This window comes from Pongo abelii, chromosome 19 (genome assembly GCF_028885655.2).
Source record: "Pongo abelii isolate AG06213 chromosome 19, NHGRI_mPonAbe1-v2.0_pri, whole genome shotgun sequence".
Taxonomy (NCBI): domain Eukaryota; kingdom Metazoa; phylum Chordata; class Mammalia; order Primates; family Hominidae; genus Pongo; species Pongo abelii.
In genome coordinates, this window is record NC_072004.2 from 18,575,082 (window position 1) to 18,602,294 (window position 27,213).

A 27,213-nucleotide genomic window follows, 5' to 3' on the forward strand; every position below is an offset into this window, starting at 1 on the left:
TTTCTGGGGACTCCCAGGTATCCCAGGCGCTGTGATGAGAGCTTACAGGCTGCACGGGGGCGTCACATGGTGGATGCCCCACCCTGGGCAGACGCCTCTGCATGGCAGGCACCCCAGAGTGTGCAGATGTGCACACCCATGGCAGTGTCGGGAAGCCCTACACAGCCTGAGCGAAAACAGGGCTTTCACAGGCAAAGAAAAATAAATACCCGCATTCCACACCACCTTCTCTACCTGCAGAGCGGAGTCTGCCCTCTCTCCCCTTTCAAATAAAGAAACCCAACACTGATAGGCACAGAGATATTGCAATCTTGCCTGGCTCCCTCTACCTAGGACTCTCTTATTGCACCCTGCCAAGCTGGGTGGCCCAGGGACCTCCTCCTTCCCCTTCCATGCTGAATTTAACCCTTACAGCAACTCCAGGATAAAGGCATGATTATGCCCACTTGATAGATGAGGAAAGAGGAGGTTCTGAGGGAGAAAGCCATGAAAAGAATAACTGCTCTGGTCAGAAGCCAAGCTCATGGCTGTCTGACTGCAAGCCTTCACTTCCCACAAGGTCACAATATTATTTCATAGCCAGGAATTAGCTCCCGAATGGATGAGTGACTAACATGGGGAAGGGGGTAAGCAGCAGGCAGGGCCTGGCTTTGGAGCCCGCGGATGTGATTTCTAATCCTAACTCTGCCACTTGGTTGCTGTGTGACCTCAGGCAGATCACTTAACCTCTCTGTGCTTCAGTTTCCTTGATAATGGATATAGGGCAGTTAAGAAGACTTAGCGAGGACCACCCAATGCCTGGCACAATAGTAGGCACTCGATGCTGGCTTTTCTCCATCTCTTTCAGCATCCAAAGAGACAGATATTCACGTATTAGAGGAACCAGGCCTCTCCCAGCAATGCTTTCACTCAGTTGGCCCTCCTGTCAGGAACCCCCCACCTTCCCAACCCCTGTAACCATTTCTGGCCCTCTCAGGCAGAGGCCAAGGGCTGTCAAGTTCAGCTCCCCAGGCTCCTGTCCTGCCTGGGAGACCAGGTCCCCTTGGTTTAATTAGCCAGGGCAGGGGCCCCAGGGGACAGTGTCACCCCAAGGGAACAAAGCCAGCTCCGTCCACATCCTGCTGGAGTCAAGAAGAGAGCCACTCAATTAAGTCTGATTTGGCAAAACGTCTGTTTTAGTGCTATTTCAGGCCACGGTGGGGATTTTCTGTGCTTGTCTCAAAGGTATCATAAACCAGATTCCTTCCCGCCTCCCCCACCCCGATCTGTGTTTGAAATGAAAATATTGTTTTTCCTCTGCTCTCTCTCTTTTTTCCTGCTTCTCTTTCCCACCTATCAGAAGGCTGCAAATGAGAGAAAAGGAAAAGGCTGGGCCCCAGGCTGGAGGGTAGCACCTGGGGCTAGGGTGCTCCCACCGCCCACCTGGCCCTGCTGGATCCCCCAGAGAGCAACATGCTGGGGGTTGGAGTTCCCTCAAACAGACTAAAGGGTTTAGTCCTCTCTTTTGCCTTCTCTCCACCTCTGGAAGCCACTTTCTGGGCCCCCCGAGGCCAGGCCTTTTTCTGACTTCTCCCCGGGCACACACCAGGTGCCTGGTAGCCTCCCCACCCACAACACACTCCTGCACTTTCTGCCTCTGAGCCTTTGCCTGGGCTGTGCCCTCAGCTGGAAAGACCTCCCCAAAGGCCCTCCCTTAAAGGAGTAGAAAGGCTCGCATCCCTCTTTCTTCCTGCTACACCTTTTCCTTCATAGCTCACATTACAAATAAATCCATATCTAGGCAATCATTTCTGTAACGTCTGCTCACCTACCACACTCTATGCTTCAAACGGGCAGGGGCTCCATCTGCTTGGCCACTGCTGCTTCCCAAGGCAGGGATCTCAACCCTCGGCACATGGACATCGGGGCCAGCTGATGTGTGGTTCCCGGGGGCTGCCTTGTGCGGTAGGATGTCTAGCAGCATCCCTGGCCTTTACCCACTAGATGCCAGCAGCACCTCCCCAGCTGAGACAACCAAAAATGTCTCCTGACATGGCCCAGTGTCCCGAGACACAAGATCGCCCCCAAATGAGACCTACTGCTCCACAGCCTGGCACAGAGCCCCCTAGAATGAGTGAATACCAAACAACTTTACCCTTCTAATAGAACATGTGATTTTATTTTACCTCTTATCATAAGCATGTAGAAATTTCATTTTCCCTATCAGAACAGAAGCTGCCAGAAGACAGGCCCGTATGACCTCAGCTGTGCATCAATGCTGTTTTCCCATAGCTATTTGCTGAAGGAATCACTATCAAAGCACCAGAGAGCACCAGACTGAAAGCCAGCTCTGGTTCCCCATCCCTGCCCATCCCAAGCTAGAATGCTGGGTGACTTTGCTACAGGAGTTAAGCTTCTCTGGGCCTCCTGTCTCTCCAGCTGCTGTAACAATTCTTTGTCCACTTGGGCTCTGGGAGGTTTACAACTTCACATCTCTATGAAGCTGTAGCGCCTAAGAAATCTTTCAGGTGGTTTTTACTTTACATTGTCTGAGAATTCTGATTATCACTAATAGGCACAATATTTACTAAGCACACTATTCTGTGCCCAGGACTGGCTAAGTGCTTTAGAAGCCCTATCTCATTTGATCCTCTTAACAACAAAACTATGAAATAGGTACTATTACTTTTGCCCTTTGATGAAGGAGGAAATGGGCTTAGGGAGCTTGAGGAACCTGCCTAAAGACACACAGAGGCAGGCAGTCCTGCTGCCTCCGGCTGGTGAGGAGTCCTCAATCAGGAAACACTTTCTGCCTTCATACTTGACACTGAAATTCCTTTTTTTTTTTTTTTTTGAGACAAGGTCTCACTCTGTCACCCAGGCTGGAGTACAGTGGTATGATCATCTTGGCTTACTGCCACCTCTGCCTCCCAGGTTCAGGCAACTCTCCTGCCTCAGCCTCCTGAGTAGCTGGGATTACAGGTGCCCACCACCACATCCAGCTATCTTTTTGTATTTTTAGTAGAGACGGGGTTTCACCATGTTTGGCCAGGCTGGTCTCGAACTCCTGGGCTCAGGTGATCCACCCGCCTCGGCCTCCCAAAGTGCTGGGATTACAGGCGTGAGCCATGGTGCCCGGCTAGGACTGAAATTCCTTCTAAAATCAAGCACACCTGGCGCCAGACAGAGGCAGACTTTCCCAGGTGAATAAGGCCTCACAGGACCTCCCCAGCATCAGGCCCCAACAGCCAAGCAGAGAAGCAGCTTTAGATTGCTATAGAAGGGTCTGATTCAAGGAGCTGGGGGGCTTTGGCACCCCTTTCTGGATGCCAACCCTCATGGAGATGCCTGGCCAGGGTGACCTCCTCCAGCACCAAGCTGGCCCATGAGATCCTTCAGGGCAGGAATAAAAGCAACAATGGAGGAAGGGCCATGCTCTGGCACTTTCTATGTACCTGACGCTGGACTTGAACAAACCACCACCCTGTGAGGTAGATTCTATCAGTTCCCCCATTTTACAGATGACAGAACCAAGTAAAGGAGATAAATAACTTGGCTAAGTTCGCAAGTGGTAGACCCTGGATCTGAACCCAGGCAAAGTCCAAAATATGTATGCATATCCACTGTGCTACATTAGAGCTGCATCTCATTCACGGCTGTTTTCTCAATACCCTGGTGTTCTACACGTGATTTATAAATGAATGAATGAATGAATGAATGTTTGTGGTTATACTGCCACTAAAGTCACAAGTTGCTGGATGCTTTCCTGGGGTCCACCTACACCACTGGGGCAAAGTCCCTTTACATACAGAAACTCTGGCCAGAAAACTAGTAATTCTCACCCGCCCCATGTGTAAAAAGACCCACTCAATCCATCTGCCTTGACCTGGCTAGAAAAGAAACAAGCACCAAACTTCTCATTTTGGCCAATGTTATTACAGGTAAGGGTTAGATGTGACCTGGCATGAATGGAAGAAGAAGAATTGGCCGGGCGTGGTGGCTCACCTCACGCCTGTAATCCCAGCACTTTGGGAGGCTGAGGCGGGTGGATCACCTGAGGTCAGCAGTTTGAGACCCACCTGGCCAACATGGTGAAACCCCGTCTCTACTAAAAATAAAAAAAAAATTAGCCAGGCATGGTAGTGCGTACCTGTAATTCCAGCTACTAGGGAGGCTGAGGCAGGAGAATTGCTTGAACCCAGGGGACAGAGGTTGCAGTGAGCTGAGGTCGAGCCACTGCACTCCAGTCTGGGCGACAGAGCAAGACTCCAGCTCAAAAATAATAATAATAATAATAATAATAATAGTGATCTCTTCTACATACAAAGCACTTTAGCAATAAAAATAACTGCCCAAGGCTGGGCGCAGTGACTCACGCCTGTAATCCCAGCACTTTGGGAGGCCGAGGCAGGCGGATCATGAGGTCAGGAGTTTGAGACCAGCCTGACCAGCATGGTGAAACCCCGTCTCTACTAAAAATACAAACATTAGCCGGGCATGGTGGCGCACACCTGTAGTCCCAGCTACTCAGGAAGCTGAGGTAGGAGAATCAATCACTTGAACCCGGGAGGCAAAGGTTGCAGTTAGCCGGGATCGCACCACTGAACTCCAGCCTGGGCGACAGAGTGAGACTCCGTCTCAAAAAACAAAAAAACAAAACAAAAAACAACGCCTAACAGCCCAGCAATGATATCCCAGCTGAGGAACTGTGCACCAGCAACCAAGAGGGGCCTGTTACTATCCTCATTTTATTTATTTTTTATTATTATTATTTTGAGACTGAATCTTGCTCTGTCACCCAGGCTGGAGTGCAGTGGCACGATCTTGGCTCATTGCAACTTCCACCCCCCAGTGTTCAAGTGATCCTCCTGCCTCAGCCTCCCAAGTAGCTGGGATTACAGGCACGTGACACTACGCCTGACTAATTTTTGTATTTTCAGTAGAGATGGGTTTCATCATGTTGGCCAGGCTGGTCTCGAACTCCTGACCTCAAGTGATCCACCCACCTTGGCCTCCCAAAGTGCTGGGATTATAGACGTAAGCCACCGCGCCCTGCCTATTATCCTAATTTTAAAGGGGAAGGAAATGGAGCCCCACAGTGAGCAGCTGGTACCTGGATTTGAACAGGCTGGTATGACCCCAAAGCCTGTTTATGGCCCCAAGCTACAGGACCTCCTTGCTTTCCAGATGACAAAACACAGCAACACTCACTTTTTTTTTTTTTTTTTTTTTGAGACAGAGTCTCCTTCACCCAGGCTGGAGTGCGGTGGTGCTATCTTGGCTCACTGCAACCTCCATCTCCTGGGTTCAAGTGATTCTCGTGCCTCAGCCTCCCAAGTAGCTGGAATTACAGGCATGGGCCACCACACCTGGCTAATTTTTGTATTTTTAGTAGAGATGGGGTTTTGCCATGTTGGCCAGGCTAGTCTCAAACTCCTGACCTCAAGTGATCTGCCTGCCTCGGCCTCCCAAAGTGCTGGGATTACAAGCGTGAGCCACGGTGCCCCAGCTCACCTTTAATGCTTACAACAAAGCCCGTTCACATTTTTGACAGAACAGGAAACTGACCCTCACAGAGGGAAAGTGACTTGCCCGAGGGATGCTGCAGTTAAAACTCAACCACTTTTCCTGATTCCGAATCCAGCACTCTTTCCCCTACCCCGACCCTATCTCACCTTCCGGATGAGCACAGTCTCCAAGAAGGGAACTCGAGGAGGCGAACCCAAGCTCCACTGGATTCTGCATGTTCTCCCTCAAGCCCCCTGATCATGGGCCTGTAGACGCTCTGAGCATGCCCGCTGCCCCTGTTCTATCAGCTGTCTCCACGGGGTCCCTGGTTTCTCACGCCCAAGGAGTGGGTGACTTGGGTCCACAGACCATCAGTGCAAGAGCAGTCCACTCTCCCCCCATTTACAGATGAGACCAAGGCCAGAGAGGAAAGGAAGATTCCCCAGCAGTCCTGGCTCCCCACCATAGTGCCTAACACATGGCTTCCCTGCCCCCCACCCCATGCTCACCTGCTCCACCCTCCCCTCCTGCCTCTGTACAGCATTCTGGGCACCTTCTCTCCCCCAGCCTGATCACCTTGTGCAGAAAGCAGATGCTCAACTAGCCGGGCGTGGTGGTGGGCGCCTGTAATCCCAGCTACTTGGGAGGCTGAGCCAGAGAATTGCTTGAACCCAGGAGGCGGAGGTTGCAGTGAGCTGAGATCGCACCACTGCACTCCAGCCTGGGCGACAGAGCAAGACTCCATCTCAAAAAAAAAGAAACCGGATGCTCATCGTCCACCTGGCCCCTAGACTTCAAGGACGCGAAGCCTGGACCACAAGCTTGCTCCTGTCTGGGGCCATGCGAGCATGGAGCCAAGCAAGAGAACACTTAGGGTTGTCTGCTGGACAGATGAAGGAAGGCATGGCTAATGGTGGTGGGAGCCAATGCGCCTGGCCGCTTTCCTTCCTGGCCCTAAGCACACTCTTCATACTCTCCAGCAGCAGCAGCAGGAACTTCTCCCTCGCTCCTTGCTGTCCCCCCACTTCCATCTCTCCCTGTCCCTGCTCACCACTCCCCAGGTCCCCCACCCCGACTCCACCTCTCTGCCCTCTGTTTTTCTCCTCCCCATCTCTCCCCTCCCCGGCTCTGTCCCCCCACACCACACACACACACACACACTTCACATGGGTTCAAGAACCAGTGGAGCAAAATCTGTCCTTTGCCAGCCAAGCCCCAGCCTGTACCTCCAAGCCCTGCCTCCCCCTCCCTGGTGTCACATTCCAATCTCAGATCCCCAGTGACCCACCAGGAACAGGGCACAGCTCTGCCTCAATCACTGGGGAACAGGACGAGCCAGTTTCTCCCAGACCCCTCAGGAAGCAGCCTGGGGAAGCTGCCTGACACCTCCCCCCCGCCCCCCCACCCCACCAAGCCCCTCACCCCACTCATCTAAAGGCTGACAGCACAAGATCCACACAGACCTGAGCATGCCCTTGCTAAAGATCAAAGGGGCCCACGGGAGACAATGTCGGGGCTCTCACCCTCTCCACCTCACCTGGCCCTCCTGCCAGGAAGCATTTCTGAGCGTCCTGTGTTCTAGGCCTCGCCCTTGGCACTGGGCCGGAGAGAGCAAGGAGATGTGCTTTCAGGCCTCGATGCTCCAGCCTCATGGGGAGGACAGACACTGGCAGAACTGCCGATAATTCTGTGATAAACGCTACGCCACGAGTATAGACAAAAGGAGATGACTCATTCTGCCTGGGAGGTCAGAGAAGGAGGAGACAGGACGTCTGTTTTGGTATGGGGCAGCAGGGAGGAAGGTGAAGGGCATCCCAGGTGGAAAGAACAGCCCAGCCCGATGCACAGAGGCAAGGATGCACATGGCTGCACCTTAACAAGGAGGTGCCGGCTGTGGCTGGAGGGGACAGGACTGAATGAGGACAGGGCAGGCAGAGGACACCAGAAATGGCCCTGGGCAGCATGGGAAGAACTACAGATGGGACCTTTATTCATAAGGCAGCAGGAGCCACCGGAGGTTATCTGCTGGGTTTAGAACGATCGCTCTGACAGTGCTGCTGGCCAGTGCCTGGGAGGGGACAGGATGGAGGCAGGGAGGCCAGTGAGGAGGTCCCAGCAACAGCCCAACCTCTTCTGCCACCATTCTTTCTGAGCCAAGTCCTCCTCTCTTGTTTGGTTACAGCACGCAGGCCACATCCCTTCCAGCCTCCAAAGACTTGCTCTGCTCACTGTGTTCCCTCTGCCAGAAATGCTCCTCTCATTCTTACCTCACTGCCGTGCCTGAAGCACCTGCTCAAAGGCCCCTCCTCCAGGAAGCCTCCAGCTCTGGTCGAGGCCTTGGCTATGAGCTAGGTCCCAATCACCCACTGGGCTGTGACCTTCTTGTAGTCAAGTGCAGGGATGCTTCCTGCTTGGACCCCGACATTAAGCACAGAACTTTGGAAACAGTGGGTCCTTGGAAAATCCCTGTTCCCTTGGGCCCAGCGCCCAGGTGCCTCTCCCACAGAGACGTTGCTCTGTGCACACCGTTGCTGTTGCACCTTCTCCCTCCCTGTGGAGCCACACATTGGATAGGGGAGGAAAAAGACACCCATGCCATGGCCACAGGCAGCGTTAAAACCAATGCATTTCAAACATGGGCTGCCATGGAGATACAATGGCAATAATAATACAATAATGACAGCAGCAATCAGCATTTATTGGCAAAAGCACTGCTCTAAACTTCATATGGATTAACTCACTGCATCTTCACTTCAGTACCGTGAGGTCTGTACTGTTATTCTCCTGATTGTAAAGATGGGGACACTGAGGCACAGAGAGGTAAATGGCCTGTTCAGTATGTGGTGGAGCCAGGAGTCAACCCAGAACTTGCCCTGAAGGACTTCGCCACACAACCAACCTCTCCAAGACAAACGGAGAGGAAAAAGGAAGCTGCCGAGTAAGAGCCCACAGTGTGTCCTCACTTGGGGAAAAAGAAAACTATGCATGGATTGGTATATGTAATACATATTTTATATATATATATATATATATGCATTAAGTGAGTAACAAAAAGTCTGGAAGGATACGTTCAAACTATTAACTGGGGTTACCTGCACGGAGGGTGCCAAGGGAACTTTTACTTTTACTACATATATTTCTGGCTTATTTGCGTTTTTCACCCAAGTATCCAAGTGTTACTTGAGTAGTTTAACATGGGAGGAATTATTAGGGTTGCAATTAACATTTGTTGCATGAATAGATGGCAAATTCATTTCCTAGGCTTGTTTTTTTCAAATTCTGGGTATGACCCATCAGCGGATTGCAAAATTAATTTCGTGGGTAGCAATCAGTAATTTAAAAAAACCAAATACACTAGAACAGAAAGTATTACAGACCAGCAGACACAGTAAGGGAGTTATTTCAGTAAACTTTGTTTCAGCTACATACAGTGTGACCTGTGTAGTTACCTACGATGTATTTCTTACTATAGGTCACGGGCAAGAGTTTGAAAGGCATTGGTCTAGGCTTGGGAGTCTAAAGAGGAGTAAGGCTGGGTGCAGTGACTCACTCCTGTAATCCCAGCACTTTGGGAGGCCAAAGAAGGAGGATCGCTTGAGCCCAGGACTTCAAGACCAGCCATGGCAAGACCCCTGTCTCTAGAAAAAAAAAAAAAATTTTAAATTAGCTACGTGTGGTGTCGGGCGCCTGTGATCCCAGCTACTCAGGAGACTGATGCTGGAGGATCGCTTGAGCCCTGGAGGTTGAGGCTAAAGTGAGCTGTGTTTGTGCCAAGGCACTCCAGCCTGGGCCACACAGCAAGACCCTGTCTCAAAAATAAAATAAAGAGGAGTAAGATAGGGTCCCTGCCCACGAGAGCCCCACAGTCTAGTGGAAGAGAAAGGCAGCTCCAGTACCCCTGAGTTCCCTTTATCTCCGCAGAAGCCAGAGGGATGCTAGGCTGGTGGGAAAGGTCCTATTTTGCCCACTCCACAGTTGGCTTCTGGGGCCTGGATCTCACCTTGATACATTCTCCTCCTCTCCAAGGCTTTTGCTTGTGAGAGCTTTTGCCAGAGTTATGGGGCTGAGCCTGCCCTGAGATCAGAATGATGTGTCCATTTCTGTGTCACGCAAAAGGCCACTTTTCCTTGCTCCTGGACCCTGAATATACCCGCTTGCCTGTCAAGAGGGGGAGGGGTGGGAAACTAGAAGATTCCTTTCCAGCTTCTAGATCCCGAGGGCCACGTCCCAGGGAAGCCTCTGAAAACCCAGCTGTGTGGTCAGCAGGGAGGGGCCACCATTCAGTCTGCAGCGAGGGCTGCCCCCCACCTGGGGTGGGCCTGACCCTGAGCAGAGCGAGGTCTGTATGGAGAATAGAGGGGGGCAGGGGCAGGAAGAGAAGCAGAACCCCCAGCTCGGGGCTCCCATCACGCTGGCGCCTCCACATCAGAGCCAGCCTAACCCACCCCCGCCTCTCCTCCCAGGGCAGCAGACAACTAAAAAAAGATAAAATAAAAAGAAGTAATTCCCCTGCTCTGACGTCAGCGCGAGGTCTTAACAGCCCGGCAGCGGCATGAAACTGGATTGCAACCAGATGTAATGCCCTTGAATTCTCAACACACTACTGCATTGGAAAAGACATAAAAGGCGGGCGCGGGGGCAGTATTGGTGGGAGGAACCGTGCAGGTCCCGAGTGGGTCCCTGAATCCGGGCCCGCCGAAACCGCGGGGAAGGCGGCGCGGGAGGGAGTGCGGCGCGCGGAGCAGCGCCCGGCTGGCTCCGCCATTCAGGCGCGCGGCCTCCCCTCCCCCAGCCCCCACCGGCGCATTGTTACACTCGCTCCCATCCATTCAGAGCCCGAGGCCCGCCGCGCCCCCGCCAGCCAGGGCTCCGCGCAAGAGGGCACCGCTGCAGCCCGCACTCCGGCCCCTGCGTGGACTGGATAACGACCAAGAGCCCCAAGAAGGAAAACTGCTCGCCGGGAAAACGGGCGCCCCAGGAAGCTGGGGCCGCGACGGCCTAGGGCCTGGCTGGTGTTTCGCTTCCCCTCCGCCCCACCACGGAGGCCCCTGGCGCGACCAGGCTCCAAATGTCACCCTCGCGTCCTGCCACCCCTTGTCCCCGCCGCACTCGGCCCCCATGTCCTCCTCCCGGGTTCCCTGCCTTCAAGGAGCGTGAGGGGGGGGCCGGCCTCGAAAAGGGCGGCGGGCTGCGCCGCTGTCTGTGGGGCGCAAGGCTCGCGTGTCCGGGGCCCCCGCCCGTGACGTCATCCCCGAAGGGCCCGTGCCTCCCGGGCCTGGCCGCCACAGAGCTCTCCAGGTCGCGGGGGCCGCTTCCTGCCCGGCCTCGGGGCCTGCGCACAGGCCCCGGCGCCGCTGCCCGGGTGGGGATACCGCAGAGAGCCCGCGCACCCCATCTCGCCACGCACGGCCTTCGCCGCCCCTCCCGGCCCTGACTCCCACGCGACGGCCACGCCGGGCCCGGGTCACGCATGGGGAAATCAGCTCCCCGCCCCCCACCTCGGACGCACTCACAAAGCTCACCTCCGCCCCCGGCGCCGCGCGAATGCCCCCCACGTCCCCACCCCACGCTCCGCAAACACTCCGCGCCTCGGCGCAAGCAGAGCCCTTGCCACACTCGCCCCTCGCTCCCCCATGCCCCCACCCGACCTCAGCTGGCCGCACATCCCCCAGAAGACCCTCAGCCGCGGCGCAGGGCGCCCCCACCCTGCAGCTCCCCAGACGTCCATCCGGTGACCTCGCGCACCCCCCACACCACACAAAGCAAGGACCCCGCGGACCCCACATCTCCACCCAGCGCGCGCGCTCGGCGTCCGAACCCGCCTCGGCTTATCACCCGGCCCAGAATCCCGACGCCTCGCGCCACCCCCGCCCCGGGGCAGCGTCCACTGCGCCCCCCGCGCCCCGGCGCTCGCTGCTCACCTCGGCGCCCGCGCTCACTCGGGGGCCCTGGGTCTGGCGCTGCGACTTCGCGGCCCGGAGGCCTGGGTGGCCATGGGGGTCGGGGCGCGGCGGCCTGGCCGGCCCGCGGCCAGGCAGGAAGGAGGGTGGGCCGCGGCGCCCCCTCCTCGCGCCGGCGCTCGGGCCGCGGGCAGGGCGGCCTGCTCGGCTCGCCTCTCGCCCTCGCTGCACTCGCTCTCCCACTCGTCTCTCGGAGCCCAGCCGCGGGCGGGGGCGGCGCCCGGGGGCGCGGGGAACGGGCGGCGCGGGGACCGGGCCCTGGCCGCGCACCCGGCCGGGCCTGCCTGGTGTCCGCGGGTGCCGCGGGGAAATGCGATCCCCTTCGCACAGGAAGAGCGGACGGGCGGGCGGGCGGGCGGGCGACGCGCGGGGGGAGAAGGAGAGCGAGAGCGCGAGGAAAAAAGTTCCCGGGCGGCCTGGCTGCGCTCGCTTGCGGCCCCGGGCGCCAGGTGGGCCGTGCGCGCCCCGACAGCACCCCCTGGCGGTCCGCGCGCCCCACTGCGCGCCCCCCGCCCGCCCGCCGGCCTGCGGGAGGGGGCCTTTGCGGTGGGATCCCGGTGCGGCCTGGGAGGACTCTAGCGCCCTGCGTACAGGAGCTTCCAGCGTCAGGCCAGGCCCCCCACCCTCACCCCGCCATTAGCCCTCACCTGTGCCCATTTCTTTACAGTTTGAGAAACATTTTCGATTTCAAAACTCCATTGGCTTCATGTAAACTTCATTTACTGGGCACCTGGTACCTTGCTGAGTCTTGAGGAATCAGCAGAGACAATGCGGTCCCTGCTGTCATGGAGCTGGCATCCTGGTGGGAAGAGACAGACAGCAAACAAATGCTTAGATACATGACGAAGATAATTTTAGAGCAGTAAGTGCTAGGAAGAAAATTAGCAGGTGAAGTGACGGCTAGGGCTCCTTGGCTGGGGGAGAGAGAAGGAGGCCTGTCTGTGCAAAGATCTAAATAGCAAGAGGAACCGCCATGGGTAGAGTCTGGGAAGAGCATTTTGTTCTTTTAGAGGCAGGGTCTTGCTGTGTTGCTCAGGCCGAACTTGAATTCCTGGCCTCGAACAGTCCTGCCACCTCAGCCTTCTGAGTAGCTGGGACTACAGGGGCCTGCCCTCCTGGGAAGAGCATCCTTGGCAGAAAGAACATCAAGTGCAAAGGTCCTGAGGCAGGAGAGAACTTGGTGAGTAAGTGGAATTGTGAGGAGGCCGTGAGCAAGGGGACAAGTAATGGGCACACTGAAGTCAGAGCCATAACGGGAGGACCAGAGCCTGCAGGGCTGCAGAGAGCCCAGTGAGGAATTTGTTTGCAATTCTAGTGCAAGGAAGGTAGCCACTGGCAGACTTTAAACAGAGGCATGTTGAATGAGTGAGTCCTTGCATGAAACTTAAGTTACAGACCTCGGAGCAATTTCACTCCTAGGTCTCTACTTACCATAGCTCAGGTGGGAGCTCACTGCCACCTGCTTGGGAAGCCTCTCAGCCCCACCCAGCCTCTAGGGTCTGTGGGACATGACCCCATTAACAGCCCCATCGAAGCCTCCCTCATTTGTCCTTTGGTTGGGCAGAGGGGAGCTGGTCAAGGCATCAGAGCTTGTGGGTGACCTGGGACAAGTGAGTCCCGCATCTGCAAAATAAGGTATTGTGATAGGTGGGGGGCCCTCACTCTGTCCCAGGCCTGCTGTGCCCCTTCTGTGCATGGTCTCATTAGATCCCGGTGCCCCCTCTGTGAGGTCGGCTCATCACATTTTGTGGATGAGGAAACAGGTGCAGAGTGGTGAAGTCCCCTCTCCAGGGTCTCAAGCTACAGGACAGAATCAACACAGGTCCCCACAGTCCTTCCTACTGGACTTGGCTACCCATCTCCCAGGGTGAATGTCAAGAGCAAGACAGAGCTGGATCCCAGTGCGAAATATGTCGTTTTAAGCTTGTTTTAAGCGCAGTTTCTGGATGACAGATCTGGTTTATTTTTATTTATTTATTTATTTATTTTGAGACAGAGTTTTGCCCCTCTTGCCCCGGCTGGAGTGCAGTGGTGCGATCTTGGCTCACCACAACCTCTGCCTCCCAGATTCAAGCAATTCTCCTGCCTCAGCCTCCTGAGTAGCTGGGATTACAGGCATGCACCGCCACACCCAGCTAATTTTGTATTTTAAGTAGAGACAGGGTTTCTCCATGTTGGTCAGGCTGGTCTTGAACTCCTGACCTCAGGTGATCCACCTGCCTCAGACTCCCAAAGTGCTGAGATTTCAGGCATGAGCTACCGCGCCTGGCAAATCTGGTTTCTAAACATGGCTCCTCTGTGCCCAGCTGGGTGGCTTTGGGCAAACTATTTAACTTGCTGAGCCTCAGTTTCCTCATCTGTAGAATGGGGATAATAGTACCTACCTCATGGGTCTGTTGAGAGGATTGAATGAGGTACTTGTGGAAAGCATTTAGCTCACAGCCTGGCATGCAGTAAGTGCTGTTACTGCTTTAAGATGCTAGATTAATGGGAACAGTCCCTGTCATCCATCCAGGGCCCCCAATCTCCACCCCGAGCTGGTCTCCTGCCCTCCCTGCCTTACCTTAACCTGCTCCTGAGTGGAGTCCAAGGGAAGGCTGGTTCTAGGGACCCCAATGGGAGGCAAAACAAGGAGGCCTTGCTGGGAGATTTCTGGTTCCCACACGGGGGTCCCCAAGACTAGCTTCTCCACCTGGAGAGGACGGAAGACCAGCTGGAACCCCAAGGAGAGTCCGTTTTCTGGCCTTGGAATTAGGTATTTTTTGTTTTGAAAATTCCCTGGTATCAAGTTTACATGACCGGGGCCACTGGACCCTGTACGCAGGGCTGGGAGTACAAAGAGGATCACAAGCCTGGCCTCTTTGGGAGCCATAGCTCAGGCACCACTCAAGGAAGCACGTTTGTTCAAGGGATTAGCCTTCCTGGATGTCAGTTGAGCGAAGGGTTGGAGGAGGTGGCGACTGAGCCAGACCTCAGAGGATGGGCAGGAAGGGAGCCCCGGGTTGCAAAAGGGATGGGTGTTCCAGAGAGTGAGAGGAGGAAGGAATATGCAGGCAGATGGAAGACGGTGTGCGGTCAAGGTACTAACAACTGCCTTTGTGTGTGAGTGTGAATGTGTGTGTAAGACAGGGTCTCACTCTGTTGCCCAGGCTGGAGTGCAATGGTGTGATCATAGCTGACTGCAGCCTCAAACTCCTGGACTCAAGCAGTTCTCCCACCTCAGCCCCCTGAGTAGCTGGGACCACAGGCATACACCACTATGCCTGGTCAATTTATTTTTTTATAGAGATGGCATCTTGCTATGTTGCCCAGGCTGGTCTTAAATTCTAGGCTCAAGTGATCCTCCTGCCTTGGCCTCCCAAATTGCTGGAATTACAAGTGTGAGCCACCACGCCTGACCAGAACTGCCACTGTTGAGTACCTACTGTGTGCCAGGTGCCTAGGGATGTTGTAACAAATTCCACAAGTGGCTTAAAATAACACAAATTTATTTATTTATTTATTTATGACAGAGTCTTGCTCTGTTGCCCAGGCTTGAGTGCAGTGGCGCAATCTTGGCTCACTGTAACCTCTGCCTCTCGGGTTCAAGTGATTCTCGTGCCTCTGCCTTCCAAGTAGCTGGGACCACAGGCACACCACACCACCATGCCTAGCTAATTTTTGTATTTTTTGTGGAGAGTGGGTTTCACCATGTTGCCCAGGCTGGACAGATTTATTCTTTACAGTTCTGGAGGTCAGAACTCCAAAATCAGTTTCACTGGGCTAAAGCCAAGGTGTGGGCCGGGCTAGCTCTCCTGGCGCCTCCAGGAGAGAATCTGTTCCTTGCCTTTTCCAGTTTCTGGAGGTTGCCTGTGTTTCTCGGCTTGTGACCCCTTGGTGACCTCCAGAAGCTAGAACAGGCAAGAAAACAATTGCTTCCATTGTCCCAGCTCCTACTTCCTCCCTTGACCTTCCTGCCTCTGCTCATGAGGACCCTTGTGATTCCATTCCAGGCCACCTGGATAATCCAGGCTAATCCCTCCATCTCAAGAAGACTCTTAATTTATTTAATCACATTTGCAAGGACCCTCTGAATGCTGCCTTGCCGCAACTCGTTTTACAGATAGGAAAATCAAGGCTCAGAGAGGTGAAGTCACTGATCCAAAGTCACACAGCAGGTGAGTTTAGTCACTCATTTCATGCATGGAGAGCCCACTGTGGGTCAGACACTGGGTTAGACCCTGGGTTGCAATGTGAAAGTTACCCGTGAAGAGTGCTGTGGTGCCCAGGCATGCAGAGTAATGACCTAGTCCTGTCAAGGAATTCAGGGAAGGCTTCCTGGAGGAGGTGATTGGTGAGTTAAGCTTTCAAGAGTGGTTTTCCTCTGCCTGCTTTAACCAGGGGAGGCTTCTGAACAAACGAGGGCCCTTCCAGAGGAGGACAGCCATAGGCCTAACCATCCTGAGACTGCTCTGAATGATGCTGGTTGAGAGGGCTCAGTCTTCTCAGAAGAGAACTAGGAACTGATCAGGGATCACTGTCAGCAGAGCTAGCCCCAAGACACTTCTGCTGCTGACCCTGCTTGTCATCCTTAGTTGCACACAGGTAGGAGGGTGAGCAGGGGTGTGCACGCTGTGCAATGCAGAGGCCCAATAAAGTCAGTGTTGGGGCAGAGTCTCAAACTTGCAGCTCAAAGGCCGAACTCAGGCTGCTAGGCTTGTTTTGATCAGAAAGCAGAGCAAAAAGTGAAAATTTTGAAGTTGACATGCGTTGCCAGGTGCAGTGGCTCATGCCTGTAATTCCAGCACTTTGAGAGGCCAAGGCCAGAGGATCACTTGAGCCCAGAGTTTGAGGCTAGCCTGGGCAACATAGTGAGACTCATCGCTACAAAAAAAAAAAAGGTTTTGTTTTTTTAAAATTAGCCAGGTATAGTGGTGCATGTCTGTAGTCCCAGCTACTTGGAAGGCTGAGGTGGGAGAATCGCTTGAGCCAGGGAGGTCGAGGCTGCAGTGAGCCATGACAGTGCTACTGCACTCCGGCCTGGGGGACAGAGTGAGACCCCGTCTCAAAAAAAAAATAAGAAAGAGAGAAAGAGAAAAAAAAGAGAAAGAGAAAGAAAATAAATATCTTTAAGGAATCTAGGTTCTTCGGGGCCCCACCACTACCTATTGTTCTATACCCGCATTTAAATCACTTGGCTGACCAACCCCCCAGCACACCCCAACACACCCCGACACACACACACACACACACGCGCGCACACACACACACACACACACACACACACACACACACACACACACACACACACACACACAGCCTTGGGTTTCAGACACCTTCCCCCCAGAGTTCTTAACACTCACATCTGTGTGGCCTTGAACTTCCTGTCTGTTTTCTCATAGGTCAAAAGGAGATCATGTTTCCTGCCTGGAGGAGAGGCCCCGGTGGGCTGGGATAGGGGAAAGCGGAGGGGGTGTATTTCAGGACAGAATCCTGCACCCTGCCAGGGACCAGGCTTATCCTTGGCTCACTCAACAGGATGCAAGGGCGTTTACTGTGGCCAGGTGATTCCCGCAGCCGCTGTCTCACTAGGTAGACACCCGCATTTCAATAGCCTCCTTGTTCAGATGAGGAAACACATTTAGGGAATGAAGTCACTTGCCCAAGATCACACAGTCATACTTACAGTAGGGATTCTCCTGGCCTGAGCTCCTGCCCACGCTGCCGTCCCGCCTCCTCTGCAATGAAAACTGGATGGAGGCTCTGGGCTGTTCTTACAGAGTCCAGGGAGAGTGTGAGTGTGCAGCAGGACTCCCATTAGCAAGCATGTAGCTAGTACTTATTTGGCACCTACTATGTGCATTTCAGTCTTATTATCTCCATTTTGCAGAGAACATAGAGGCCTAGAGAGGGGAGGAAACTCTCCCAGAATACCTTCTTCTGTGTAGGTAGCTGTCAGCCAGGCTCTCTGCTTAGACAGTAACAGAGGAATGAGATGGAAAATCAGAACTCCTGCCCCAGCTCTGCCACCGTGCCACCAATAGCATGGCCTTGGGTACCTCCTCACCCTCTTTGAGACTCCGGTTTCTAACAGGAGGAGTGTAGCAATCCGTGCCTCCTGGGCTTATGAGGATTTAAAACAGTTCAACATTGTAGAACTCTGGACCACCAACTGTTGCTGCTCCCCCTCACCCCATCAGCCTCCAGCACTTCTACAGAGAAGACAGATGTGAATGTGAACCTTTCTTTTGTAGGTCTTGTGAGTGCCCAGAGCCCTGTGGCAAGAAGCCTCTGCCAGGGAAAGGGATGCGGGGAAGTGGAGGTAGTGATGGGGAAGCAGAGCCAGAAGAGACCCTTGGGCTTCCTTCCTTCAAGGCCTCTGGTCTCTAGCAGAGAGAAGAGAGGGAGCAGGTGAGAGCCCCACTTAGCTCCGGGCAATTTTTTTTTTTTTTCAGACAGGATCCCGCTCTGTCACCCAGGCTGGAGTGCAGTGGCACAATCATGAGTCACTGCAGCCTCAACCTCCCAAGCTCAAGCAACACTCCCATCTCAGCCTCCCAAGTTGCTCGGACTACAGGTGCATGGTATCACGCCCAGCTAATTTTTGTGTATTTTGTAGAGATGGGTTTTTGCCATGTTGGTCAGGCTGGTCTTGAACTCCTGAGTTAAGTGATCTGCCTTGCCTACCTTGGCCTCCCAAAGTGCTGGGATTACAGGCATGAACCACTGTGCATGGCCAACTCCAGGCAAATTTAATCACCACAGAGGGGAATTCTGTCCACTTCCAGGGATGCCTCTTAAGGGGTCCCAGACCAGCTGGGCCGGAGCCAGACAGGCCTCACTAAGATCTTCCATTCATTCATTCAATGCATATTTATCGAGCCCAACCTCATTCTTTTTTTTGTTTTTGTTTTTGTTTTTTGGGATGGAGTCTCGCTTTGTCGCCCAGGCTGGAGTGCAGTGGCACAGTCTTGGCTCACTGCAACCTCCGCCTCCCGGGGTGGGATTACAGGTGCCTGCCACCACACCTGGCTAATTTTTGTATTTTTAGTAGAGACGGTGTTTCACCATGTTGGCCAGGCTGGTCTTGAACTCCTGACCTTGTGATCCACCCGCTTCGGCCTCCAAAAGTGCTGGGATTACAGGCATGAGCCACTGCGTGCAGCCGAGCCAACCCTCATTCTAGATTCCATCTCCAGGAATAATAATGTGGGACCCACCACACAGCCCCCATAGTCTGGCAAGTGAGACAGACATTGAACCCACTCTAAAGAAGGGTCTCATTATCCCGAGAAAAAGACCACTTTGACCACAAGTCAAAGCTCCAGGAACCAACATTTCTTAGTAATTGGGAAAAAAATGTTTAATTGGAATTTTGTTTTGAAAAATGAAATTTAAACTATGACAATATACACATTTTATCTTTCACAAACAACATTTAGGTTAATATGCTAATTCTTAGATTAATGTGCTAATACTTAGTGTTATGGTTTGACTGTCCCCTCCAAAACTTATGATGACATTTATTTATTTATTTAATTTTTTTTTTTAGATGGAGTTTTGTTCTTGTCACCCAGGCTGGAGTGCAATGGCATGATCTCGGCTAACTGCAACTCCTGCCTCCTGGGTTCAAGCAATTCTCCTGCCTCAGCCTTTTGAGTAGCTGGGATTACAAGTGCCCACCCCTACACCCAGCTAATTTATATATTTTTAGTAGAGACAAGGTTTCACCATGTTGGCCACGATAGTCTTGAACTCCTGAGCTGAAGTGATCCGTCCTCCTTGGCCTCCCAAAGTGCTGGGATTACAGTGGTGAGCTACCATGCCAGGCTGACTTATGATGAAATTTAATTGCCATTGTGAAGGTATTAAGAGGTGGGACTATTAAGAAGTGATTAGGTCTTAAGGGCAAAACCCTCATGAATGGATTAATCTCTTTATTGAAGGAGTGAGCTCATTATCGAGACACTGGATTTATTGTAAAAGTGAGTTCAGCTCTCTCTTGCTCACTCTCTAGTGCTCTCTTGCTCTTCTGCCTTCCACCATGGGATGATACAGCATGAAGACCCCCACCAGATGCTGGTGCCATACTCCTGGACTTCCCAGTCTTCAGAAGCATGAGCCAAATAAATTTCTATTGTTTACAAATTACCCAGAGTGGTATTGTTTTAGCAGCAGAAAATGGAGGAAGACAATTAGAGTACAAAAAGTTCATTTGAGTAGGCATAGTTCTTCCCACAAAATTGCCTGATGGTCCTTACTAGAACCTTCTGGGTCCTAACAACCAGAATGCTTCATCACATCCCCCTGAGTTCTTTGGGCCACTCTGAGTTCTATGACATTCAAATCATTTTCTTCCAAAGCACAGGTTCATCTTTCTTCACGTTGGGGGTTTTCATTATTTAGACAGGGCTGACCCAGCCAGATAGATAGATCCTTGGTTTGTCAGCCACTGTGTGCAGAACCCAGGAGCTCTCCAACATAACCCTCATCAACTTCAAGAAATTCTACAACTTTGAAGATTTCCTTTGCTACCAGCTTGCATAAGCAGACCTGACAGACAGAAGAGATGCAGGTAGGTGGGGTGGACAGATGCTGGTGCTAGGCAGGGTGAGATGCTTGACTGGGAACGAAGTAAGTGGCCAGGACAGTACTAAATATATTCATGTTTTAACAACTCTTAACTTCCAACTCGGATAATGAATGCTCAGCTATGGGGCACCCCAATCATACAATTAACCATATCAGCCCAAGATCTCTTGCATCTGGAGTTAGCAAGGGATAAAATTCCATCTTGTTTAAGCCAGTGTTATTGTGGATCTCTGTTATAAAGCCTCCGTCCTACCTAACACATCTAGTCTTTTGGTGGTAATTACAATCATTTTTCCTGTGGGGACCATTGTTTCCCACGTATGGCCCATGTGGTTCAGGCTGGGCTGTCCCTACCTCTAGGATGCAGAGATTGTCACGTGACTCAGGTTTGACCAAACTGCCCCATTTGCCTGGCCACAGGGATTGGTTCAGGGGTGGTTCAAATGACCTAAGCCCTCCAGGAGTTTTGCTGGAAGCATTGAGCTTTGCTGGAGCCTCCAGGGGTAGTTGCTGAGACTGTGGGTCTGAAAACAGAGCCAATGGGGAAGAATGAGGAGTTGAGAGACATGGAGACACCCTCTGGGCACCTGGATTCAGCTGTGCCTGAAGCTCGGAAACCCCAGGACTTTAAGTCACTTGAGCCAATACATTCACCTTTTATCATAAACCAGTTTGAGCTGGTTTTCTGTCGCTTGCCTGAAAGAGAACTGAGACTTTACACAGAGAAGAAAAATTTGGAATGGGGAGAGAAGAATGAGCACTGTCTTCAAAGATCTAAAGGGCCGCCTGGGCCTTGTGTGATCACACACAGACTGTGTGGTTCCAGTGGGCAGAGGGACTGGACCAGGCTTCTGGCTCTTTATGAGGAACTTTCCCACAATTAGAGCTGTTCAAAGAGGGCCCCAGGCAATTTCAAGAGAGAGAGGAAGCTTCCCATCTCTGGGGGTATGCAAACAGAGCCAGGATATGATGAAAGGAACTCAAGCTGACTAGGAGGACAGAGATCCTGTAATTTGTGAATGTGACTTAGTACCTCCAACCAGCTTTCATGTAGAGCCGGAGAATATCAGTCACACCCCATCTTTAATTATAAAATATTTAAGATATTCAAGAAGGTATGGAAAATAATTCACTGATCACCCCTGCATTCACCACTGTCAGCTCAAGAAATAAAACCACCAGGACAGCCGAGCTGCTGACCACAGACCCCTCCACCCTCCTGTTCCCCCGCTGGTCATTAAGCTTTGACTACCCATGCACAGTCCTAAGGGATATGTACTTCAGAGGTCTTTTTTAAATAGAGGGGTTAGAATTGCCATGCTTTCAGGCCCTACAGATTTTTTGTTATTACCAGTGGTGGAAATAAAAGTGCTTAGCTACTAATAAAACATGTGTTTTCTTTCTTTTTTAATAATAGAAAAGTATGACAAGAGCAGTCCCTGAACAGTTTTTCATCTTGTTTATATAAAAGACATTTCCTCACCTCCCCTCCCTACACCCGCCACCCAGCCTCCCGCACCTCGCTGTTCCCAGCTCTGGATTCCATCTCTGGGCTCTATTCCCTGCTGATAATCACAATTCCAGGATTGAGACTGAGATAAGGCGTATCAAGCACTTTGCACATTCCCTAGCATATAGTAAGCACTAATTTTAGCACTAGTTGTCATTATCACTGTCATTGCCATCTCGGGAATTGCCCCACCCCCATCCCCTCCCCTTGGCAGGAAGTTGCCAACCCTCCACTGCCTCTGCTCACCCACCTTCTTCAGGTTGTCCTGAAATTCCACTGATTTTACCCTTCACTACCTCCCAGACCACAATCTCTGCAACTGGTTTCCTTGCCTTCGGTCTCAAACCCCCATTCACCCTCCTCACGGTGGCCCCAAAAATTGTTCCTTTCCAGTATGTGGCTCCCTGGCTTGCCCTCACCTCCGTGATGCCCCCAAGGCCCCATCCCTGCAGACTGACTTGCAGGTTCCTCAACTACCTCTTCCGTTACGCCTCTGAGCAGCTCCACGTGCTGTTCCCTCTGCCCAAGATGCCCTTCCCCTCTTGCTCTGTCTGACTCCTCCCTCCATATCCTTCTAGGCTTAGCTCAAGAGTGGGCTCCTCCAGGATGCCCTCCCAGGCCCCCCGGTCAAATCAGGCCCCCACTCCCTGGGCAGTGTGCCCAGGCCTACTCTACAAGCCTCTAACAGCCTCTGGGATCATGATTCTTTGTGAGTCTCCCTTGCTCCAGGTGGCAAGTTTCTTGAAGGCAGGAGGAATGCTGTCTTCCTCGGCAAATCGCTGTTGCATAGCAATTTAAAAAATAGGATCCCTGACTTTTCTAAGCTTTTTGCTCCTTCCAACTCTTATGCTTCCCAAGAACCAGTGGGGAGGTCCTGAACCAGCCCCATTTTACAGATGAGGAGGTGAGGCAGCGTGTGTGTGTGCTTCCTGCGGCTGCTGGGACAAATGACCACAAACCCCGTGGCTTAAAACAATGTACATCTATTCTTTTACAGTTCTGCAGGCCGGAAGTCCAAAGTCAAGATGTGGGCAGGGCTGGCTCGTCCTCGAGGCTCTGGGGGAGAATCCTTGCTTCCATCTTCATATCACAGCAACCTCTGCTTCTATCGGCGTAGCTCCTCCTCTCAGTCGAAGCTCCCTCTGCCTCTTTCTTATATACAAGGACACTTGTGATTACGTTTGGGGCCCATCCAGATAGCCTGCAACAATCTCAAGATCTGTAATCTAATTATGTCTGCAAAGATCCTTTTGCCACCTGAGGGAGCACTGGTAGGCTCCAGGGATGAGGGTGTGGGGTCCTGGGAGGCCTCTGTGCAGCTGCCTCAGAGGGTAGCAGTGGCACAGCTGCAATGTGGACCCGGGGGGTCTGGCTCCAGATCTCGGTGCCATAGCACTTCCCTTGAAGATGGTTCCCTGATTGTGGGGCTGGCTGTGCGGCAAGGAATTCCAGGCGGAAAGAAGAGAGCAGCCCCGGCCTCCAGGCAGGAAGGCAAGGGTAGCATGGGAGGAAAATCTGGCCTCCACCAAAATGAGGCACAACCAATATAGCTTTGTGAGCAGAGAGAGGACACAGGTTACTTGGACCCTGATGGGGCATTGTTCTCCTTGGCCGCAGGCCAAGGCTGTAGAGCCTTCATGGAGGGCGGGGATGCACCTGTTCCTCCCACCTCCTCCCCACGCCTAAACACCCTCAAAGAACGAAGGAAGAAGGGAGGCTGTGGGTTATCAGGGGCTGGATGATGGTCCCTTCATGGATGTAGTGTTTAGAATGTGCCAGGCAGTGAGCCAAACTATTTGTGTCTGTCTCTCATTTAATTTTTACAACCACAATCCCTTGTATACCCATTTAATAGATGCACAAATTGAGGCTTATTAACAATGGCTAGTATATCTTGAGCATCAGCCACAGGCCAAACTCAACATAGGTTTGTGCTTATGTAATGCTCACAGCTCCCAGCAGCCCTGTATGGAGGGGTGCCATCTGTCTGTACGGAGGGGGAAACAACTCATTGATACAAGTGAGCAGTTACAGAACACTGAGGACGGTGTGGCCAGGTGGGCGGCCTCAATCGGGCACTGGAGCTGTAGTTTGGCATGAAAGTGGGGGACTGGCAAGGTCGAGACCAGGAGCAGATGGGGCTTGGGTGGGTGCAAGGAGCCCCCCAGGCCCCTCCCTGTCAGCCATGAGCAGCCAGGAGGTGTGCAGGCCCTGTCCCTTCACCAGGCAGCAGGGGTAGGGAGCCAGTGTTGGTCCCAGGCTGTGGGATGGGGGTGGGGAGGGAGTAGGAGAGGGGCTGGGAAGGGAGGATGGGATGGGGAGGGAGTGGGAGTGGGGGAGGGGAAGGGAGGATGGAGGGAGGAGGGAGTGGGGATGGGAGTGAATGGGAGGGAGTCAGTGAGGTCCATGAGGGTCACCATAGTAACAGGAGCCAGCTCTGTTCTGAGGCCTGAGTCTGAGCCGCCACGGGGAAGGAGATAAAAGGTTTTCTATCGATCTCTGTTGGGAAAGTCATCGGTGATAAGCTGGGCTGGAGGGGCCGGCTGGCGGGAGTGTGCATAGTGGCTGCACACGCATGGCTCAAGGGTGCCCAGGGAGCCCCCACAGACTGGGGTCAGACTGGGAAGTGACCGCCTGAGCCAGGGAGGGGCTGGGCTGGAAGCCACGTCTATCTGCTTCTCCTTTAACGGGGGCAGCTGGCTGGCTCAGCCTCCTGCCTCAGTCTTCCCTTCTGCTCAGTGGGGCAGTTGGGCCTAGGCTGCCTCCCTGGGGTGGGGGATGTCAGGGATGCAGAGGCTAGGGGGAGAGAGGAGCTCAGATGCCGTGGCTGGTCTGTGGTCTGTGGTCTGTGCTGGAGGTTTGGCTGCAGGAAACTGGTCCTTTCTCTTCAGGAGAAGTGCAGGCCTATCTGGGGCATCAGCAGCCACAGCTGGGGTGGGCTGGCAGTCTTGGGTGAGGACGAAGACCCCAGCTGCCCAAGAGCCAGGGCCAGGCTGTCATCCAAGGCCCCACTGAGCCAAGGGCATTCAGCTCAGGGCCCGTGTGTGTGTGTGTGTGTGTGTGTGCAGGTGTGGGCATGTGCAGCTGTGCCAGTGCCCCACTAGGCCTTGAGTGTGTACAGGTCACCTGCCCCTGCCTGTCTCTGTCTGTGTCTGCACTCTTTCCCTCCACAGGTGTTAGAGCCTGCAACGCCCCAGATGCTGGGCTGGGTAGGGGTGCAACGGTGACCGAAGCAGACACAAATCCGTGTCCTCCTGGAGCCAACATTCTAGTGGGTATCTGGGGCAGGAGAGAGACAGACAAAATAGAAAGGTAAATATAGGCACTATGGATGATGAGCGTCCCAGGGGTGCAGGAGGGGGTGGGAGGGGGAAGCAGCTTGTTAGTTAGGTGAGAGAAGGTGGTCTTAGAGCAGAGACCTGAGGGAGGCAGGGGACAGATGTGTGGGGAGCTGGGAAGAGGAGACAGCAGGTGTAAAGGTCCTGAGGCAGGAGTGTGCCGGGAGTAGTGGGGAGGCCTGTAGGGCTGAAGAGCAACGCATGGGGGCAGAGAGCAGGAGGCAAGGACAGAGAGGGTCAGGACCAGCTTGGGTGGCCACAGTGTACAGTGGGGCCTCTGGCTCAGACCCTGAGTGACGGTGGCCTTCAGGGAGAGCTGGGATCTCCCCTAGGTCCTCACAGTGCGCCCTGGCTGCTGAGAGGGGCCAGGGCAGGAGCAGGAGGCCTGGGAATCCAGGGGGCCCTGGCCAGAGTGGGGCTGTGGGCAGTGAAAAGATTCCAATTCCAAATATATCTTGAAGGTAGAATAGACAAGAATTTCTGACATGGGGTGAGGAGAGGAGCCCAGGACACTCCAGAGTTTTCCACCTGAGCAAGAGCAGGGTGTTGCCTGAACAACAGACGGCATGCCCAGGCCCTCTGTGGCATCTAACTGTTGTTAGAGGCCCAGGTGTACGGAGGGAGGGGGTGTGCCTCTGTCCACACACGTGGGTGGGGTGCATGCAGCTCTGTGTGCAGCCCTAGAGGGCCAGGCTGGGGTCTCGGGGCTGCTGGTTGGAGCCTTACGTCATTCCTGGTGGGGCCAGCTCCCAGCCACCACTGGAGGTGAGAATGGCCCCTTCCTGGCTTGCTCCTGGGGGGCACTCAGCTCTTTCTGCTCTCCTGAGTCCCTGGAAATGAGGGTGCACTCAGGCATGCCACATCCTCTGCCCTTCTCCTTCCTGCTGCCCTCCAAGGCCTGTGGGATGGGGGCAGCAGACAAAAAGGAGAAAAAACCAAGGGAGGGAGGGGCCATGGCAGGCCCCTGAGAGACGTCTGTGGGGTGAACACAGCCCTTTAGACATAACCCTCCCCAGACCCCCACCTGTTGTGGGGATAGATGTTGTTGGAGTCTGTTCTGGGGCCCCTGAGAGGAGGAACCTGCCCAATAGCAGAGACACTGACCCCCACGCTGAGGTCACCTCCCTCCAAAGCCAGAAAAAAATCCCATTGGTCCATTCAGCTCTCAGAGTTCATCTACCCTCCTTCTCCACGTCCCCAAATCCTGGTCATTCTCCAAGACCAGCTCACCCTGTGGCTTCCGGGAACCTGGTGAGGCACCAAGAAGGTGGGTGCTTGAGTCAGCCAGAGGGCTCACGCTTCTGCCCTGCCACCTGTTGCTGTGTGACCTTGGGCAAGTCACTTCGCCTCTGAGCAGGCACTTCCTCCCCCTGTAACTTGGAGCTGCTAACAGCTTCTCTGTGGGGCCATTCAGAGGTCAGCTGCACAGAGGACTTAGTTGTTGCTTCTGTGAGCCTTGGTTTCCTAATCTGTCAGGGGCTGTGGGAAGATGAAGTGAGACGCTGTGGAGGCCCAGCTTGGAGGCCACGGTGTGCCTCCCCTGAATTCATGCCTTCCTGCCCCCAGGACCTGCCCGTCCGTCTCTCTGTGCTCCTCGCTCTACTTCTCTGAGAGCCCCACTGTTACTGGGAGCTCTCGCCAGCCATGGCCACAGGCTCTTGGGGCCTATGGTGTCAGCGCTGATGGGGTCTCAGGTTTGTCACTGTACACGGCCCCACAGCCAGAGCTAACTTTGGGAGCTGGCCACGGAGTGCCTGTGGCTCATGATGGTAGGCTGAAAAATGGCCCCTAAAGATATCCAGGTCCTCATCCCTGGAACGTGTGGGTGTCCCCTTTACAGCAAAAAAATGGGCTCCTGCAGATGTGCAAAGTTAAAGGTCTTGAGATAAGGAGATGATCCTGGGCTATCCAGGGGTTCCTTAAATGCTGTCCCTAGTGTTCACACCAGAGAGAGGCTGAGGGAGACTCGACACAAGCACAGAGGAGGAGACTGCGCAGCCACCGAGGCAGAGACCAGAGTGATGCAAACAGCCAGGGATCACCAGGGCAGCTGGCAGAGGCTGCAGGGGGCCCTGCACAGGTTCTCCCCTGGCACCTCCGAGGGGTCACAGCCCCACCGACGCCATGACTTGAGACCAGTGATACTGATTTTGGACACCCAGTCTCCAGAACTGCAAGAGAATCATTTCTGCTGTTCTAAGCCCCCACATGTGTAGTAACTCGTTACAGCAGCAACAGGGAACTAACACTCACAGCTTAGGATTTCCTGGCTACCGCCCAGACCCCGCCCTGCCCCATGTCCATCCAGAGCTGGGCGTGAGTGTGTAGGGTGTGCAGGTGGCCATTT

General features: G+C 53.7%; 1 protein-coding gene and 1 long non-coding RNA gene across 4 annotated transcripts in view; one reads left to right on the plus strand and one right to left on the minus strand.

Annotated features, from left to right (window-relative positions):
• RAI1 (retinoic acid induced 1) overlaps positions 1 to 11,532 on the minus strand; it is a 130,652-nt gene extending 119,120 nt beyond the window's left edge. For 2 of the 3 annotated variants that reach the window (XM_024234355.3, XM_024234357.3), the window contains exon 1: positions 11,409 to 11,532. The gene's annotated coding sequence lies outside the window, so the exon portion shown is untranslated. The remainder of the gene's footprint in view (positions 1 to 11,408) is intronic. The other variant, XM_054535486.2, reaches the window with a different exon arrangement.
• A 421-nt stretch (positions 11,533 to 11,953) lies between these two features.
• Positions 11,954 to 21,289, plus strand: LOC100939565 (uncharacterized). The gene is made up of 5 exons (XR_002911951.3): positions 11,954 to 12,627; positions 15,440 to 15,604; positions 16,829 to 16,990; positions 17,681 to 17,837; positions 19,444 to 21,289. It is a non-coding gene; the product is annotated as an uncharacterized LOC100939565 (long non-coding RNA).
• Positions 21,290 to 27,213: the final 5,924 nt, after the last annotated feature.